This window comes from Lithobates pipiens, unplaced genomic scaffold (assembly GCF_037356315.1).
Source record: "Lithobates pipiens isolate NorthernLeopardFrog02 unplaced genomic scaffold, aLitPip1_a1.2 Scaffold_27, whole genome shotgun sequence".
NCBI classification, from domain to species: domain Eukaryota; kingdom Metazoa; phylum Chordata; class Amphibia; order Anura; family Ranidae; genus Lithobates; species Lithobates pipiens.
Genome location: NW_027507788.1, coordinates 142792265 through 142807751, shown reverse-complemented (window position 1 = coordinate 142807751; position 15487 = coordinate 142792265).

Here is a 15487-nt window from a genome sequence, read left to right as displayed (position 1 = left end):
TGGTTGTGAACCCATATAAAAAAAAAAAAAAAAAAAAAAAAGGCATAATGAGCTAGTATGCATCACATACTAGTTCATAATGAAATACTTACCTTAGATCAAAGCTGTTGCAGCGGTCCCAGTACCCTGCTGTGACCAGCGTCATGTCTCCCGGAAATAATAATAATATTTCCGGGTTTCACGGGCTCCTGCGCTGTGATTGCTCGGAGCCACGATGATGTCACTCCCGCTCATGGCACAGGCCCTTTAGAAACAGCACAATCGAGCTGTTTTTTCAGTGCGCGTGTGCTGATTACGTGGGCGCAAGCGTATATGGTAATGATCTCCTTATTACCTGTAGGTACAAGGGGTGTAACAGGGTTTACATCAACTTTAATATCACCAAGAGCAAAATCATTTATGTATGTATGAAAAAATAACTGTACCTGTATATATTAAATGTATTTTAAAATGAATCTAAAAAAAGGACTTAAGTGTTTCTTTATTCCATCTTTCTTAATTCCCGGACACATCAGGACTGGGAAAAGCAGGGCCAAAACTAGCTGCCAATCAGTTTCTGCTTCAGTCGGTCTATCACTTGGAGCTTGCAAAATAAATTATCATTCTGGCCAATAAAATAAATTAACACCCAAGCATTTGACAAGCTGAAATGCATCTACAAAAATACGGCTTTAGGAACGTTTTTGATGCTGCTTTTCTCCTGGCAGCAGAAAGGAATTCAGGAGATCTGGGCAAACGCCTAGTGTGCACGAGGCAAAAGGAGAAAGAAAGAACATAGTGCTCTCTGTGGGATTGATTTACTAAAATTGGAGAGTGTAAAATCTGGTGCAGCTCTACATAGAAACCAATCAGCATCCATTTTTTTTTGTCAAACCTTAAAGTGTTACTAAACCCACAACAGTGCAATCAGTCTGTATATGCAGTAAAGCAAGCTTGTTATACTCACTGTGGAACCTGAGGGGCTAATCCTCTGCATTGTGCAAAAAGGCAGTTTGATCCTGTCTTCTCTGATCCTCCCCTTCTTCAAATGTCCCCAATCTATCTGCTGATAGAACAGAGGATAAAGGACCAGCTATATATGCTCAGTTTGGTGTGTATTACTAGAGTTTTTTTCTCTTGGGAGAGTGCATATGATAAGCACAGGGCCAATCAGCACTGTCTAGACAGAGAGCCAGGGGTCTTGCAGCCTGATAAGATAGTCAGAGCAGAATGAAAACTCCTCCAACAAGTTTTAACCAGACACTGATAGAAGTCACAAAACTGCTCTAACTGCTGATGAAAAAAGATATTTAGCAGTTTATATTTACCAAAACTATTGCATTTCATTGTTTTGTGTACTGTGGGAGACCAGATAGAATGAATGCCGGGTCCTGTATTTAGTAACAAGCTTATGTTAGAAGTTGATTGGCTACCATGTACAGCTGCATCAATTTAGCACTGTCCAGTTTTAGTAAATCAACCCCTATTTTTCCTAAAAACCTCACGCAGAGATGCCGCAGGATCGTTTTACAAAACTACCAAGGCTCAGTGTTCTGCCCAAGTAGAATATACACTTTTGAGCCACTGTGCTTGCATTTCTAGGCATTCTTTTTGGGTGGATTTAATATTGGACAGTATAGGGTAGATTTTCTAAAACTGGAGCAGCTGTTCATGGAAGCCATTTTGTTTCTAAGGCCGCGTACACACGGGCGGATTGTCTGTCCAACTTAGTCCGCTGAACCGTGTTTCAGCGGACAATCCGCTCGTGTGTGGGATTCAGCGGACTTTTTCAGCGGACAATCTGATGAACAAAGTCTTACGGAATTTCCGTAAGACAGTCCGTTCAAACTTGGTTTTGTCCGTCCAAACTTGGTTTCAGCGGACAGTCCGCTCGTGCGTAGGCAAGTTGGACGGACTTATGCCCCGTACACACGAGAGGGATTAAGTCTGACAGACCTCCAAAGGAGTTCCGCCGGAGTTCCGCCGGAGTTCCGACGGAGTTCTGGCGGACTTTTCGACCGAACGGACTTGACCACACACCATCACACCAAACTCCGACGGAGTCGAACGTGATGACGTACGACTGGATTCGACGTAGGAAGTTCCTAGACAGTAGCCAATAGCTGCCCTAGCGTCGGTTTTAGTCCGTCGGAGTAGCACACACACGAGCGGATTTTTCAAAGGGGACCGGGTCCGGCGGAGTTCCGTCGGGAAAATTTAAAGCATGCTTCATTTCTAAAGTCCGTCAGACTTTAGCTTCGCTAAAGTCCGTTGCAGCCCACACACGATCGGATAGTCCGCCGGACTCAGTCCGTCGGAGTTTGGATGTCGAAAAGTCCGCTCGTGTGTACGGGGCATAAGTATGGCGCATGCTCAGAAAGGATTTACACGGCCGAAGGTTGCATTGCAGTGTATAGGACGTCGTTTTTCTAGTCCCGTCGTACGTGCTGTACACGTCATCACGCATGCTTTCAGCGGACAGTCTGCTCATCGTGTGTGGTCAAGTCCGTTCATGCAAATTTTGAACGGATTGTCTGTTGGATTGTCTGACGAACTTAGTTGGGCAGACAATCCGCCCGTGTGTACGCGCCCTTACTTCAGCTTATTTAAGTAAGGTTTAACAATAAAACCTGGAAGATGATTGCTTGCTGTGCAGAGCTGCACCAGAAGTTTTAGTAAATGGAAGACTAATTCAGCAGACTTTATTTGTATCATCACGATCTATTAGAAGCATCAGTTTCACTGAACTGCAAATTGATTTTTATTTGCCACCACAGCAAATGACTTGGCACATCACCATGGAAAATGGATGGATTTTTCACTATTGCATGAAACATTTGTTTTATAGCTTTGTTTATTAATGTTTATTAGTTAATTTGTTTCCACTGCATATTTCTTGGCACATTGCTTTAACATAGAGTGCTGTGCAAAAGTTTTGGGCAGGTGTGAAAAAATGCTGTAAATTAAGAATGCTTTCAGAAATAGAAGTTTTAATAGTTTATTTATTTTTTATCAATTAACACAATGGAAAGTAAATGAGAAGATAAATCAAAATCAAATCAATATTTGGTGTGATCACCCTTTGCCTTCAAAACAGCATCAATTCTTCTAGGTACACTTACACAGTTTTTGAAGGAATTCAGACATCTTGGAGAAACTAACCACATATCTTCTGTGGACGTAGGCTGCCTCAAATCCTTCTGTCTTTTCATGTAATCCCAGACAGACTCAATGATATTGAGGCCAATGTGGGGGCCAAACTATCACTTCCAGGACTTCTTGTTCTTCCTTACCCTAAAGATATTTCTTAATGCCATTGGCTGTATGTTTGGGGTCATCGTCTTGCTGCAAAATAACTTTGGGGCCATCCTGATGGAATGGCATGATGGATAGGTATCTGCCTGTATTTCTCAGCTTTGAGGACACCATTGATCCTGACCAAATCTCCTACTCCACTTGTAGAAATGCAGCCCCAAATTTGCAAAGAACCTCCATCATGCTTCACTGTAGATACTCATAATTGTGTCGCTCTCCAGCCCTTTGCAAATGAACTGCCTTTTGTTACAGCCATAGATTTCAGATTTTGACTCAATCTAGAGCACCTGCTGCCATTTTTTTGAACCTCAGTTCCTATATTCTCATGTACAGTCGAGTCAATTAGCCTTGTTTCCATGTCTCATTTTATGGGAAATTTGCCTCTAAAAATTATTCACATGTTGCTAAAATACAGTATACAATTTCCACAAGTACTTATTAAAAGCATTTAACACACAGACTGTAAAGTGTAACTCCACTTTTGTTGAGAAAAAAACACTCCCTTCTGGGTAATCTATGTACATTGTAGGGATTTGAACAATCTGTATACCTTTTTTTTATTTCTACCTTTTGCTATTCTGTAGGCAGAGCTTTTTGTTTGTCTGTGTCAATGTGGAAAGTGAATCTAATGGGAGTGTTTTTCTAATTATCAATCAGCTGCTGCACCTGCCGGGCACTAATGAGTAAAACTGCAGGGTCTGCATCCCTTTAGATGTGATTCCTTATTGAGAGTATCTCACCAAAATGAATTTTTTTTTGCAGGGGATGCCTGAAATCTGACTTGTATCTTAGTGCAGACTTCTGGGAAAATCAGTGAGCCAATCACACAAGCAGGAAATTATGTTTATATGAGGCATTCTGTACACATTCTGTATACAGAACACCTCCAGGTAGCCATATTGCTTTGCGTTTTACAGAAAATGACAGCACTGCAGATTAAAAAGGAAAGGTCATTTTTAATAACATTCATTTACAATATGACTTGTGTCACAATTGTATACGCTATATTATTAATATTTTTTATTTACAAATGGTTTCCCACAAAAGTGGAGTCACCCTTTAAAGCTAAACTCCACTTACCTATTAAAAACACCAATACATTAATTTAACAATATGGAATGCTACTAAATAGGAAATTAGTAAAGTACCTTCGTCCTAAAAAAAATAGGCAGGTATACAGTATACAAAGGATGCTACTGTTAAATCAGTTTTGGGAGTCTTCAAACTAGACAGACATTCTCATGAGATAGTAAATCCAGATCTTAAGATAATATAAGTAAGTGCTTTTTTGTATACACTACAGTGGAGAGACACAACACACACCGATATTAAGCACTACCAGGCCGAACGAAGAAAAAAGTGTCTCTGACTTAAAAACATCAAGTTTAACAATATGAATATACATAAGTTCTAGGCGTGTTATAGGTGTGATCATATAGTTTAGTCCAATCAGCATTCATATCTTCTTAGTAGCAAGGGAACAGTTAAATGGGTGGTTACATCATGTGACTTGCAAAAAAATAGAATTCAGCAGTATCTGGTCAGTTCAGACTCAGGTTTTGGTATGAAAGCCTATTTTGAACAGCTTTCTGGGTTCTTATCAGTACTTTGCGTCGTCACATGTCCAACAGTTTTGATTTCCCAGGAATTGAAACAAGCCATTTAAGAAGGAAAAACATCCCTAAAAGTGTTATCAAATAGTCAGATTAACAGATTCGTATGATGACGAGATGGGTGATGCAAATGAGTAAAGATATGTATACACATACACCCTAAGAAGAATTATTTTTTTTTAAACAGGAGTGCTTTATTGTCAAACAATTATAAACAGTACAGTAAGTCAGAATGCAATTGTTCTACATACATCAAGACCGGAACATAGTATGGTACAAAACACATTTACAGGTATTAATACAGTCGTGTTATCAAGAGTCAGTCAGCAAGACACAGTATTGGAGAAGTAACCCAGATCATCAAGAAGTGTAAAGGCACGAACGACCGCTGTAGAGCAACCACCAACAGATAACAAGCAATTATGCAGGCCTCAAAAAGAAAGGGAGAGAGAGAGGGTGAGAGAGGGAGAAAAAAAAAAGAAAAAAGGGGGGAAGGGGGGGGGAGAGAGGAGAGGGGGAGAGAGAGGAGGCTGGAAAGGGGGGGGGGAGGGAGAGGAGGGGGGGAGAGAGGAGGGGGGAGAAAGGGGGGGGAGAAAGAGGAGGGGGGCAGGAGACCCCCTCAGCCAGAACAAAACTGTCTAACCAGATGTCCATGGGAGCCAGACCTTATCGAATTTCCACGGGCATCCTCGACTAAGGTACGTTAACTTATATAGTGGCAAGACATTATTCACGCTCTTTTCCCATGAAACTACACTAGGCGGAGTAGAGGCGATCCATCTACATAAGATCTCTTTTTTAGCGTAGAAAAGGAGGTATGAAACCAGTAGCTTAGTGTGGTATGGCTTTTGTTCATCATCGTGGACGCCCAGCAAGGCTAATTCAGGAGTCCTGGGGACATTCAGATTGAGCCGGGTATTTAAGTGGTCAAAAATCTCCGACCAGAATCTGGACAGCTTACGGCATTCCCAGAACATATGGAGGTACGCCCCAAGTTCTGACTTGCAACGGGGGCAGTGAGGATCCCTGGCAGGGTAGATCCTGGCCAAACGCACGGGGATGTGGTACACTTTGTGTAAAAATTTAGTTTGAATAAGCTTGTCACCTGCAGAAATAACCAACTTGGGGCCCAGCTCCAAGCAGTCCTCCCAGTCCTCCCTCTCCAGTGCTGGGATATCGGCCTTTCATTTACCCCAAAGCGAGTTCAATTTAGGGGAGTCTATTGGGAGAATAGTGCGATACAAGTCTGACAAAGGTTTTTTTGGGCCGTCCCCCGTAAAGAGCTCCTCCAGCGGACTAACTTGAAGAGTCGGGGGGTCAGGGAATTGAGTTCTGGCCGCATGGCGTAGTTGGGCGTATCTGAAATACATCCAGCCAGGGAGCGCATGGGAGAGGGTCAGCTGGTGGAGTGATGGCAAGGTACCCAATGACATGATATCTCCCAAGGTTTTAATACCGAAACGTGCCCACACCTGCAGGTCCAGGATCGTCCTGTAATGCGGCAGTTAGGATTACCCCATAAGGGCTGGGCTGGAGGCCAGCACCCCGACCGCGTAAACCTGCGCCCGGCCAGGCTCCAAACTTTAATTGTCGCCCTCGTCGGCCCAGGGAGAGTAACATACGTCTTCACCCCCCTGTAGACCAAATTTCGTAGATCCTGCAGGGAGCCCAGGAGAGCAGCCTCAAGGCACACTGCTGCGTTAGATCTCCGTGCCGCAAACCACCAAGAGACAGTGACCAGCATAGCAGCCCAATAGTAGACTCGCAGATTGGGAAGAGCACGACCTCCCAAACTCACTAGTGCATGCAGCGTGGACTTTGCCAACCGGGGGGCGGAGCCATTCCATATAAAAGGAAACCATACATTTGTCCGCCTCCTGAAAAAAGGATCCCCGTATCCAGTCTGGGCAATTCCTGAATATATAGTTGAACTTGGGCAGGATTATCATTTTTATGATATTAATGCGTCCCACCAAATTCAAAGGGAGCCCAGACCACGACTGACATTTCTCTCTCAGTAGGCAGAGAAGGGGAAGCACATTTAGGGTGTAGTATTTTTCAGGATCTCTATTCACCATCACCCCAAGGTATTTAAATTCGGTGGCCCATTGTAGCAGCATAGTACCAGGTGGTGGAGGTGCCTGAGCATCCAGGGGGAAAAGGATCGATTTGGACCAATTTACCCGAAAAGGAACCAAAATGATTAAAAAGCGTGAGCGCAGCCATTAGGGATGGGCCTGTGTCATTCAGATAAAGCAGGGAATCGTCGGCGTAGAGGGAAATTTTTTCTTCTAGGGCACCCTTCCGTAAACCCCGTATTACAGGCGACTCCCGAATCAAAATCGCGAGAGGCTCCAGAGCCAAAGCGAACAGACCGGGTGACAGGGGGCAACCCTGCCGAGTGCCCCTCTGTGGGGAGAAAGACTCCGAGACCCAGTCGTTGGTACGCACTCTAGCCCTCGGAGCCTTGTAGAGCAATCTCACCCATCTCAAAAACTTAGGGCCAAACCCAAAACACTGGAGTACCCCCCAAAGGAAATCCCACTACACCGAGTCGAAAGCCTTCTCGGCATCGAGAGAGGCAATTGCTCGGGACCCCACATCATCATGATCAATAGAGAGGTACCCTTACCGGGCATAAAGCCTGTTTGATCAACATGGATCAGAGTGGAAATCACAGAGGTTAAGCGAGTGGCCAGGATCTTTGCCAGCAATTTGGCATCAACATTCAGTAGAGATATAGGTTGATAGGACCCACACTCTTGGGGATCCTTACCCGAAGAAGAAATTTACTCCACATAGATGTGAAGTAGTACTGTGGACCCTCTGGTATCATACTAGATAAGGAATATATGGTAGTGATCCCTCCATAGGGGCCAAGAGGAGGGAAATGGGTAGAATTATAGGGGTCTAATAATGCTGAGTTTTATAGAAAATACAGATATTTTTGGTCCTCATAGGAATCATCATTAAAGGATTGCTTGTTTATTTATTTTTTTCAGGTGTGCTAAATGTGAAATACAAGGATTACTACAATGGCAATTAGAGCTAATTGCCATCATAGGTATAGATCAACTATGAGAGACAAAATGTGGAAACAAATCCAGACAATCACATTGTCTGATTTTTGAAAGAATTTATTTGCAAATTATGGTGGAAGATAAGTATTTTGTCAATATTATAATATATTGATATTGACAAAATACTTATCTTCCACTATAATTTGCAAATAAATCTTTAAAAAAAATCAGACAATGTGATTGTCTGGATTGGTTTCCACATTTTGTCTCTCATAGTTTAGGTATACCTATGATGACAATTACAGGCCTCTCTCATCTTTTTAAGTGAGAGAACTTGCACAGTTGGTGGCTGACTAAATACTTTTTTTCCCCACTGTATATACATCTTCCTTGGGGTCATCTTCCTCAGTTCTAATTGCCATTGTAGTAAGTGTAATCTGGGTTTGTCATATTTCTTATCATAATGTCATATTGTATACCTCTCCCCCCTACTAAACAAGGGAATGTTCCCAAAGGTCTTAAGTTATATTCCACATAATATGTATTTTCACAATAATAGAACATTTGTGGTATTTCTAGATATATTGGTATTTTGGGCAGCTTTGTATGGCTTAAAGTCAAAATGAAAATAAATGGGTATACCAGGTGTGTGCCTTTTTTTTAACTTTCTGGACTATGTGAACATATCTAGAAATTACTCAAATTACTCCTTCTGCCCATTAACATGTGCAATTTGTACAGGTGATTTTCCTCTATAGCATTGACTGCTAAGATCAAGCAAAGACATAACAGTAGTTTACTCATCTTTTGAAATGATCTGTACTTTCTTGCAATGGCTGGCATATATCCACGTCACTTTACGGCTGTAGCAGTTGTCAGGAACACTTGGTAGGGTCCTTCAAACTTTGGTCCCAAAGATACTTTCACGTGTTCTTTTACTAGGACCTAATCACCTGGCTGTAAATCATGTGTTCCAGTTACTTGATCTGGATCTGGAATTGAATCAAAAACAAACTTGTGCATTGCAGTTAGTTGCTTGTATTAGACAATTACATAACAAAACATAATCATTATACATTACAGAAGTCTGATTTGGAAAATACAACCCTGTCTTAGGTGGGCCCCCAAACAAAATCTCATAAGGGCTCAAGTCCTCTGACCTATAAGTAGGGATAGTCCTGATGCTGTAAAGAACCAGAGGCAACAGGTTCTGCCCATTGTTTCTTTACTGACCCGTCTTCTCTTTTCCTGCATTAATTTAACTACCCTGTCTTTAATAATTACACTATATTTTTCTACCTTCCCTGAACTCTGAGGATAATAACTGCATGGAAGGCCTGCTCAATTGCCAAGTTCTTGCCTATAATTTGTATGATCTGTCCAGTGAAATGTCTTCCTCTGTCTTTCTCTATGGTTTCAGGGACTCCAAAGCAGCATATTACTTTGGAAAGGAGCTTCTTTGCGGTTGTCTTGGCATTTGCTTTAACCAACAGGCAGGCTTCTATTCATCTTGAAAACATGTCTACGCACAACAAAACATATTGCTACTAGCCTGAAAGTAACTTAGCAAAATGTCTTTGTGTTACATTTTAGCACAGATTATGCATCCCTCAACAAAGTCTTGACATGAATTTCTGGAGTATCGAATAAACTATCCAGTCTTGCTTATCATCATCTTCTCCGTTTGAGGTGGGACATATATTAAATTTTCCTCGTACAAAAGTCCTTGGTTCTTCTTTGCTCTGTCCCTTTCCATTAATTCATTCCAATCATCAGGTGCAGATTCTTGCAATTTCTTAATAAATTCTTTTACTTTGAGTATTTGTTCTCTTTTTCTTCAATCTGTAATGGGTTTTTTTATTCCTTTGCAAAATCAGTGATTAGGGTCATGATTGCTTCCATTGGTGTTTCAGCAGTTTTCTTGGCAGTAGGATCTGCCAACTGGTTTCCTTTTTTCTTCCATGGGTTGTCCTCCAGTATGTTGCCTTGACCTTCAGGGTGGCTACTTCCTTTGGGAGGGTAACTGCTTAAAAAAGTTCTTGAACATATTTCCAGTTTTGAATTGGTTCTCTTGCAGCAGTTGTGAAACTTCTGTTCTTCCTTATGCGTCCACAATCATGGACTACTTCGAGAGCATGCTTGCGATCATTGTAGATGTTAGCTGTTTGATCCTTTGTGGCCTCACAGACTCTGGTGAGTGCTACCTCTTTGAAGGTGATGAAGGGAGTAGTTGGGTCTCAATCACTTCCTCCAATGTTATCACATCATATGCCATTCTTTATGTCATCCCTTTACTGGGGAGAGTTGCTGCATTTCTTCTTCCATACGTTTTAAGCAGATGTGGTCACCCTCCTATTCAAGGTCTTCTCTCTCTAGGAAAAAGCTGGCAGGATTGATTGTAGTACATCTTTTCACTTCTATTTCTCCTAATTCAAGCAGGATTGCTTCATACTCGCTCAGCCTTGCTAATGACAAATGTTTTGTCTTTGCTCTTTTCAAGATTTAATTTGCAAATTTCTTCATTACATCTGTTCAAAAGCATATCTTCCCTTTTGTACAGCAGCACTGGCACAGGTTGCAGCTGCAGCTTTCTTTTTGTGTTCTTGCCACAACATGGATCTTGGTGCTTCCACCAAATGGATCTATTTCATAAACGGTTTGAAAGGGGTTGCGGTCCAAAGGGCAGGATGAGGAGGTTTCACATCATTTAAAAATGCAGGATATACAGAAAACGTGACAACATACATCTGGAAAGCCAGCCTCCAGGGAAAGACTGTTCAGACAAAATTGGACACCTCTCAGTTGAACTTAATGCTTAAGTACTGGCACCAGTCCCATCTTTGCCTTCGTCACCATCTTTTTCTTCATGTTGTTGATCTCTGGCTTTAGATGAGCATAAACATTGGCTCCTCATCTTGGGCTATAAAAGCATCACGTCTGTTGTATTTTCTCTTTTCTCTCCTCTCTCTGGGCATCAATGCTACTGCACACTTCTCTTAGCAAAGCCCATTCAAATCCTTGTTTCCTTATGGCAGTAAAGTTAGTACTCAGTCACATCCCCATTTACTGTCTCTGCCATGGACTGGACACATTTAAAGTAATCAAAACATCCTCAGCCTTTTCTTGTCTCACATCCATCAAGCCACTTGATAATAATTCTACAGCATCCTGTTCACTTACTTTATAGTGCAATTCACTTTCATGTTTTCTATCTACTTTAAATCATCAATAACCTTCTGATAACTTCTGGCATGTGCTTCCTTGTCCAACTACTGCTTCTTAACTTGCATAGTTCCTATAATATTCTGCCATGCCATGCTAAAATACTAAATTAACCTGGGCTTATCAGTGTGTGGAAACTTTTCCCTTTTCACGCTCAGTTTCAGTAGCTACAATATAACCCTTCTGTATTGTATATCACTCACATTTGAACATTACATGTTATACTAGTAATTTCATAGCTTGTCAAGAGTTAATATTTTACAGACACAGTCTCTCACCCAGGAATTTGAAGGAAGGGGCACCTTACTCCTTTCTTACACAGAGATACACAAGCGCAAACTGCAAAAAAATGAGCAGGCTTCTCTCATCAGTATCTTACAATCATACATACATAGCACTATTTTTCTGCTTCTTAAACATTTGCATTGCCTGGTCTAATTCTCTTTTGCTAGACCCATCAGTGATATATATTCTAAAAATGTTGACAGGCTCATAACTAGTTAAAGTTTGATCACATAGCATACTTTCAAAAATCCAATATTGTACATATTTAATCACCTTATCCAACTCTGTCAATCTGCCATAAAAATTAACATACACAGAAACCCAACTTGAGACATCGTAAACTCCTCCAGTTGGAATTGGATCTGCTCTATTTTTGGTCCAGCCTATAATAGTTTTGGTGTCATTTCTTCATTTACTTTGCCTTTTTTTACCTCTCCCTGCATTGAGAGGTCCATGGGAGAGCCGTGTTCCCATTCTAGAGTCCTCACTCTTGAGTCTCTAACAATTTGTGGTACGTCACCCAAAATTTTTATTTATTTATTTATTTATTTCTCCGGGCCACACACAGTAGCTGTCAAATGACACTTTATTATACTTGGCCACCCAGGCCTGTACACTTGCCACATAGGCATTACTCGCCACACAGGCTCATTACTACAGTCCTCTGGTCAGACCTTCTCACAAGTCTCATAAATCTATTGACACCTCATGCATAGAAACAAAACATAACATTGATAATTATTATTGGCTCTATTATTTCTGCAACAGGTAAAGTAAAGGAGTTATTTGGGTCAAACTTTGTAACATCAACATTACTCTAGTTTACACTTAATTTTACCTTAATCTTACCATCTCATCAACAGCATAAGACTCCTTCAGCCAATGGACCCCAAACACCAACTAATTACTCGCCATGGATAGCAGAATAAGTAAGAATAGCAATTTCTTACTGTGGCCACTTTTCTGCTCAATGTTAGTTTATTGTCTCTCTGGCCGGGAGCCCACTGGACTGTATCCGAGTCAAGGGCACCATTCTATTAAATCAGGTTAGGGAGTCTCCAAACAAGACATTCAGATGAGATAGTAGACCCAGATCTTAAGATAATATAAGTAAAAAAATAAAAAGAAAGATGGAAAAATTCCCACAATGGATTTACGGAAACAGAATTCCAGTTGCAAACTCTACATGTTTCGCGGTTACCCGCTTCTTCAGGAGTATACTTTCAGAGAATATTTAATCTAGAAAGGAAACATATACGGTAAACCAACATATAAATATTGACATATAAAAACAATGTATGTATATGATCAGGCTGTAGAGGACGGAGGCAAATCACCAAAATGACTGCCATCCTGGTGAAGCATCATAAATCTACAGTCTGGATACATAGTATGTATATTTAGTGAACCCCGGGAAAGAGGTGGGGCCAAAAACAATGTTGATACAAGAGCAAAATGGTACTCAACAAAACTGCCAGCACCAATAATCTTGGGCGTCACAAGGCCTCATCAACATTCTTTTTGGCCCCACCTCTTTCCCGAGGTTCTCTAAATATACATACAGTCAGGCCCATAAATATTGGGACATCGACACAATTCTAATCTTTTTGGCTCTGTACACCACCACAATGGATTTCAAATTAAACAAACAAGATCTGGGTCTTTTGGTGTTGCTGAGCTCACCAGTGCATTCTTTCTTTTTAAGGATGTTCCAAACAGTTGATTTGGCCACACCTAATGTTTTTGCTATCTCTCTGATAGGTTTGTTTTGTTTTTTCAGCCTAATGATGGCTTGCTTCACTGATAGTGACAGCTATTTGGATCTCATATTGAGAGTTGACAGCAACAGATTCCAAATGCAAATAGCACACTCGAAATTAACTCTGGCCCTTTTATTTGCTCCTTGTAAATGGGATAATGAGGGAATAACACACACCTGGCCATGGAACAGCTGAGCAGCCAATTGTCCCATTACTTTTGGTCCCTTAAAAAGTGGGAGGCACATATACAAACTGTTGTAATTCCTACACAGTTCACCTGATTTGGATGTAAATACCTTCAAATTAAAGCTGAAAGTCTGCAGTTAAAGCACATCTTGTTCGTTTAATTTCAAATCCATTATGGCAGAGGCGTACTAAGTAGGGGGCGGGGGGTGCGGCCCGCCCCGGGTGATGCACACTTGGGGGGGTTTCAGGCCAGCACTCCCCTCCGCGATTATAGTGGTGGCAGCGGCGCGCTGCGGACAGGGCCGCTGATAGGCCAGCCAGCCAGCCATTCACAATGCGTGCGGTCACGGCCAGCCATTCACAGTGCGTGCGTCTAGTAGTGCCGCCCCCTGGCGCCGCGGAGTGATTCCTTCCTGTCTCTCCGCGTGTAGGAGCAGGAAGGCAGCGACTCACTACTCAGACGAGCAGCGGCAGCCGGCAGCAGAGGATCAGGCTCGCTGGCTGAGCCTGAGGCATCGGCATCTGTATTCTGCACACACAGGGCGGCTCAGCATCGGCATCATCTGATCTGCACAGTGTACACAGTAAGTTGAGGTGTTACAACTTACAACACTGGAGATAGGAGGGGACTGTTTTACTGACCAGTACAAACAACTCCCCCTTTTCTCCATAATAGGGTCCTTATAGCTAGCTAGGAACAATTGTACTGGTAAGGGCACACAGCTAGATTTCTGCCTCTGCCTAAATCATCAGATATTGTTTTGTTTTTCACTTGAAAAGATAAAACACTTTCACATTTGACAAACAGGGACAAAACAGACATTTCTTGTTATGTCTAGACCCCTAAGCAATACAATCAACGAAACCATATGGCTGTGTGCACATTTTTTTAGGCAACAATTTTAGGAAGCTTGGCAAAGGTCAGAAGCCACACATCCAAAAATGTCACCAAGAAAGGACACTAAAAAATCCTAGAACCAGAGGCGTACTAAGTAGGGGGCGGGGGGTGCGGCCCGCCCCGGGTGATGCACACTTGGGGGGGGGGTGTCAGGCCGGCACCCCCCTCTGCGATTATAGTGGTGGCAGCGGCGCGCTGCGGACAGGGCCGCTGTCATCAGTGCCACATATTAGTGCCTTCTGTCATCAGTGCCAAGTATCAGTGCCATTTGTCATCAATGCCACCTATCAGTGTCACGTGCCATGCCATATCAGTGTCATGTGTCATCAATGCCGCGTATCAGTGCCATCTGTCATCAGTGTCACGTGTCATTGGTGCCACGTATTAGTGCCATCTGTCATCAGTGTCACGTGTCATCGGTGCCATGTATTAGTGCCATCTGTCATCAGTGTCACGTGCCATCGATGCCACGTATTAGTGCCATCTGTCATCAGTGCCATATTATTGTCACGTGTCATCAGTGCCCCGTATTAGTGCCATCTGTCATCAGTGCCATATCAGTGTCACGTGTCATCAGTGCCCCGTATTAGTGCCATCTGTCATCAGTGCCACGTATTAGTGACATCTGTCATCAGTGCCATATCAGTGTCACGTGTCATCAGTGCCCGTATTAGTGCCATCTGTCATCAGTGCCCCATATTAGTGCCATCTGTCATCAGTGCCATATCAGGGTCACGTGTCATCAGTGACACATATTAGTGCCATCTGTCATCAGTGCCACGTATCAGTGCCATTTGTCATCAATGCCACCTGTCAGTGTCACGTGCCATCAGTGTCACATGTCATCGGTGCCACGTACTAGTGCCATCTGTCATCAGTGCCACGTATTAGTGACATCTGTCATCAGTGCCACGTATTAGTGCCACGTGTCATCAGTACCACGTATAAGTGCCATCTGTGCCACATATTAGTGCCATCTGTCATCAGTGTCACGTGTCATCAGTGCCCCATATTAGTGGCATCTGTCATCAGTGTCACGTGTCATCAGTGCCATATCGGTGTCACGTGTCATTGTCCTGGTGCTCCAGGGCCTTAAAAAGTGTAATAGTTAGTCAACAATTTAGATGTGTAATTTATGTTCCTAGAACACGTGATGGCACTCCCTGCATGTTGGGCCTCTCTAAGTGGCCAGGCTGCGAAAAAGTCCCA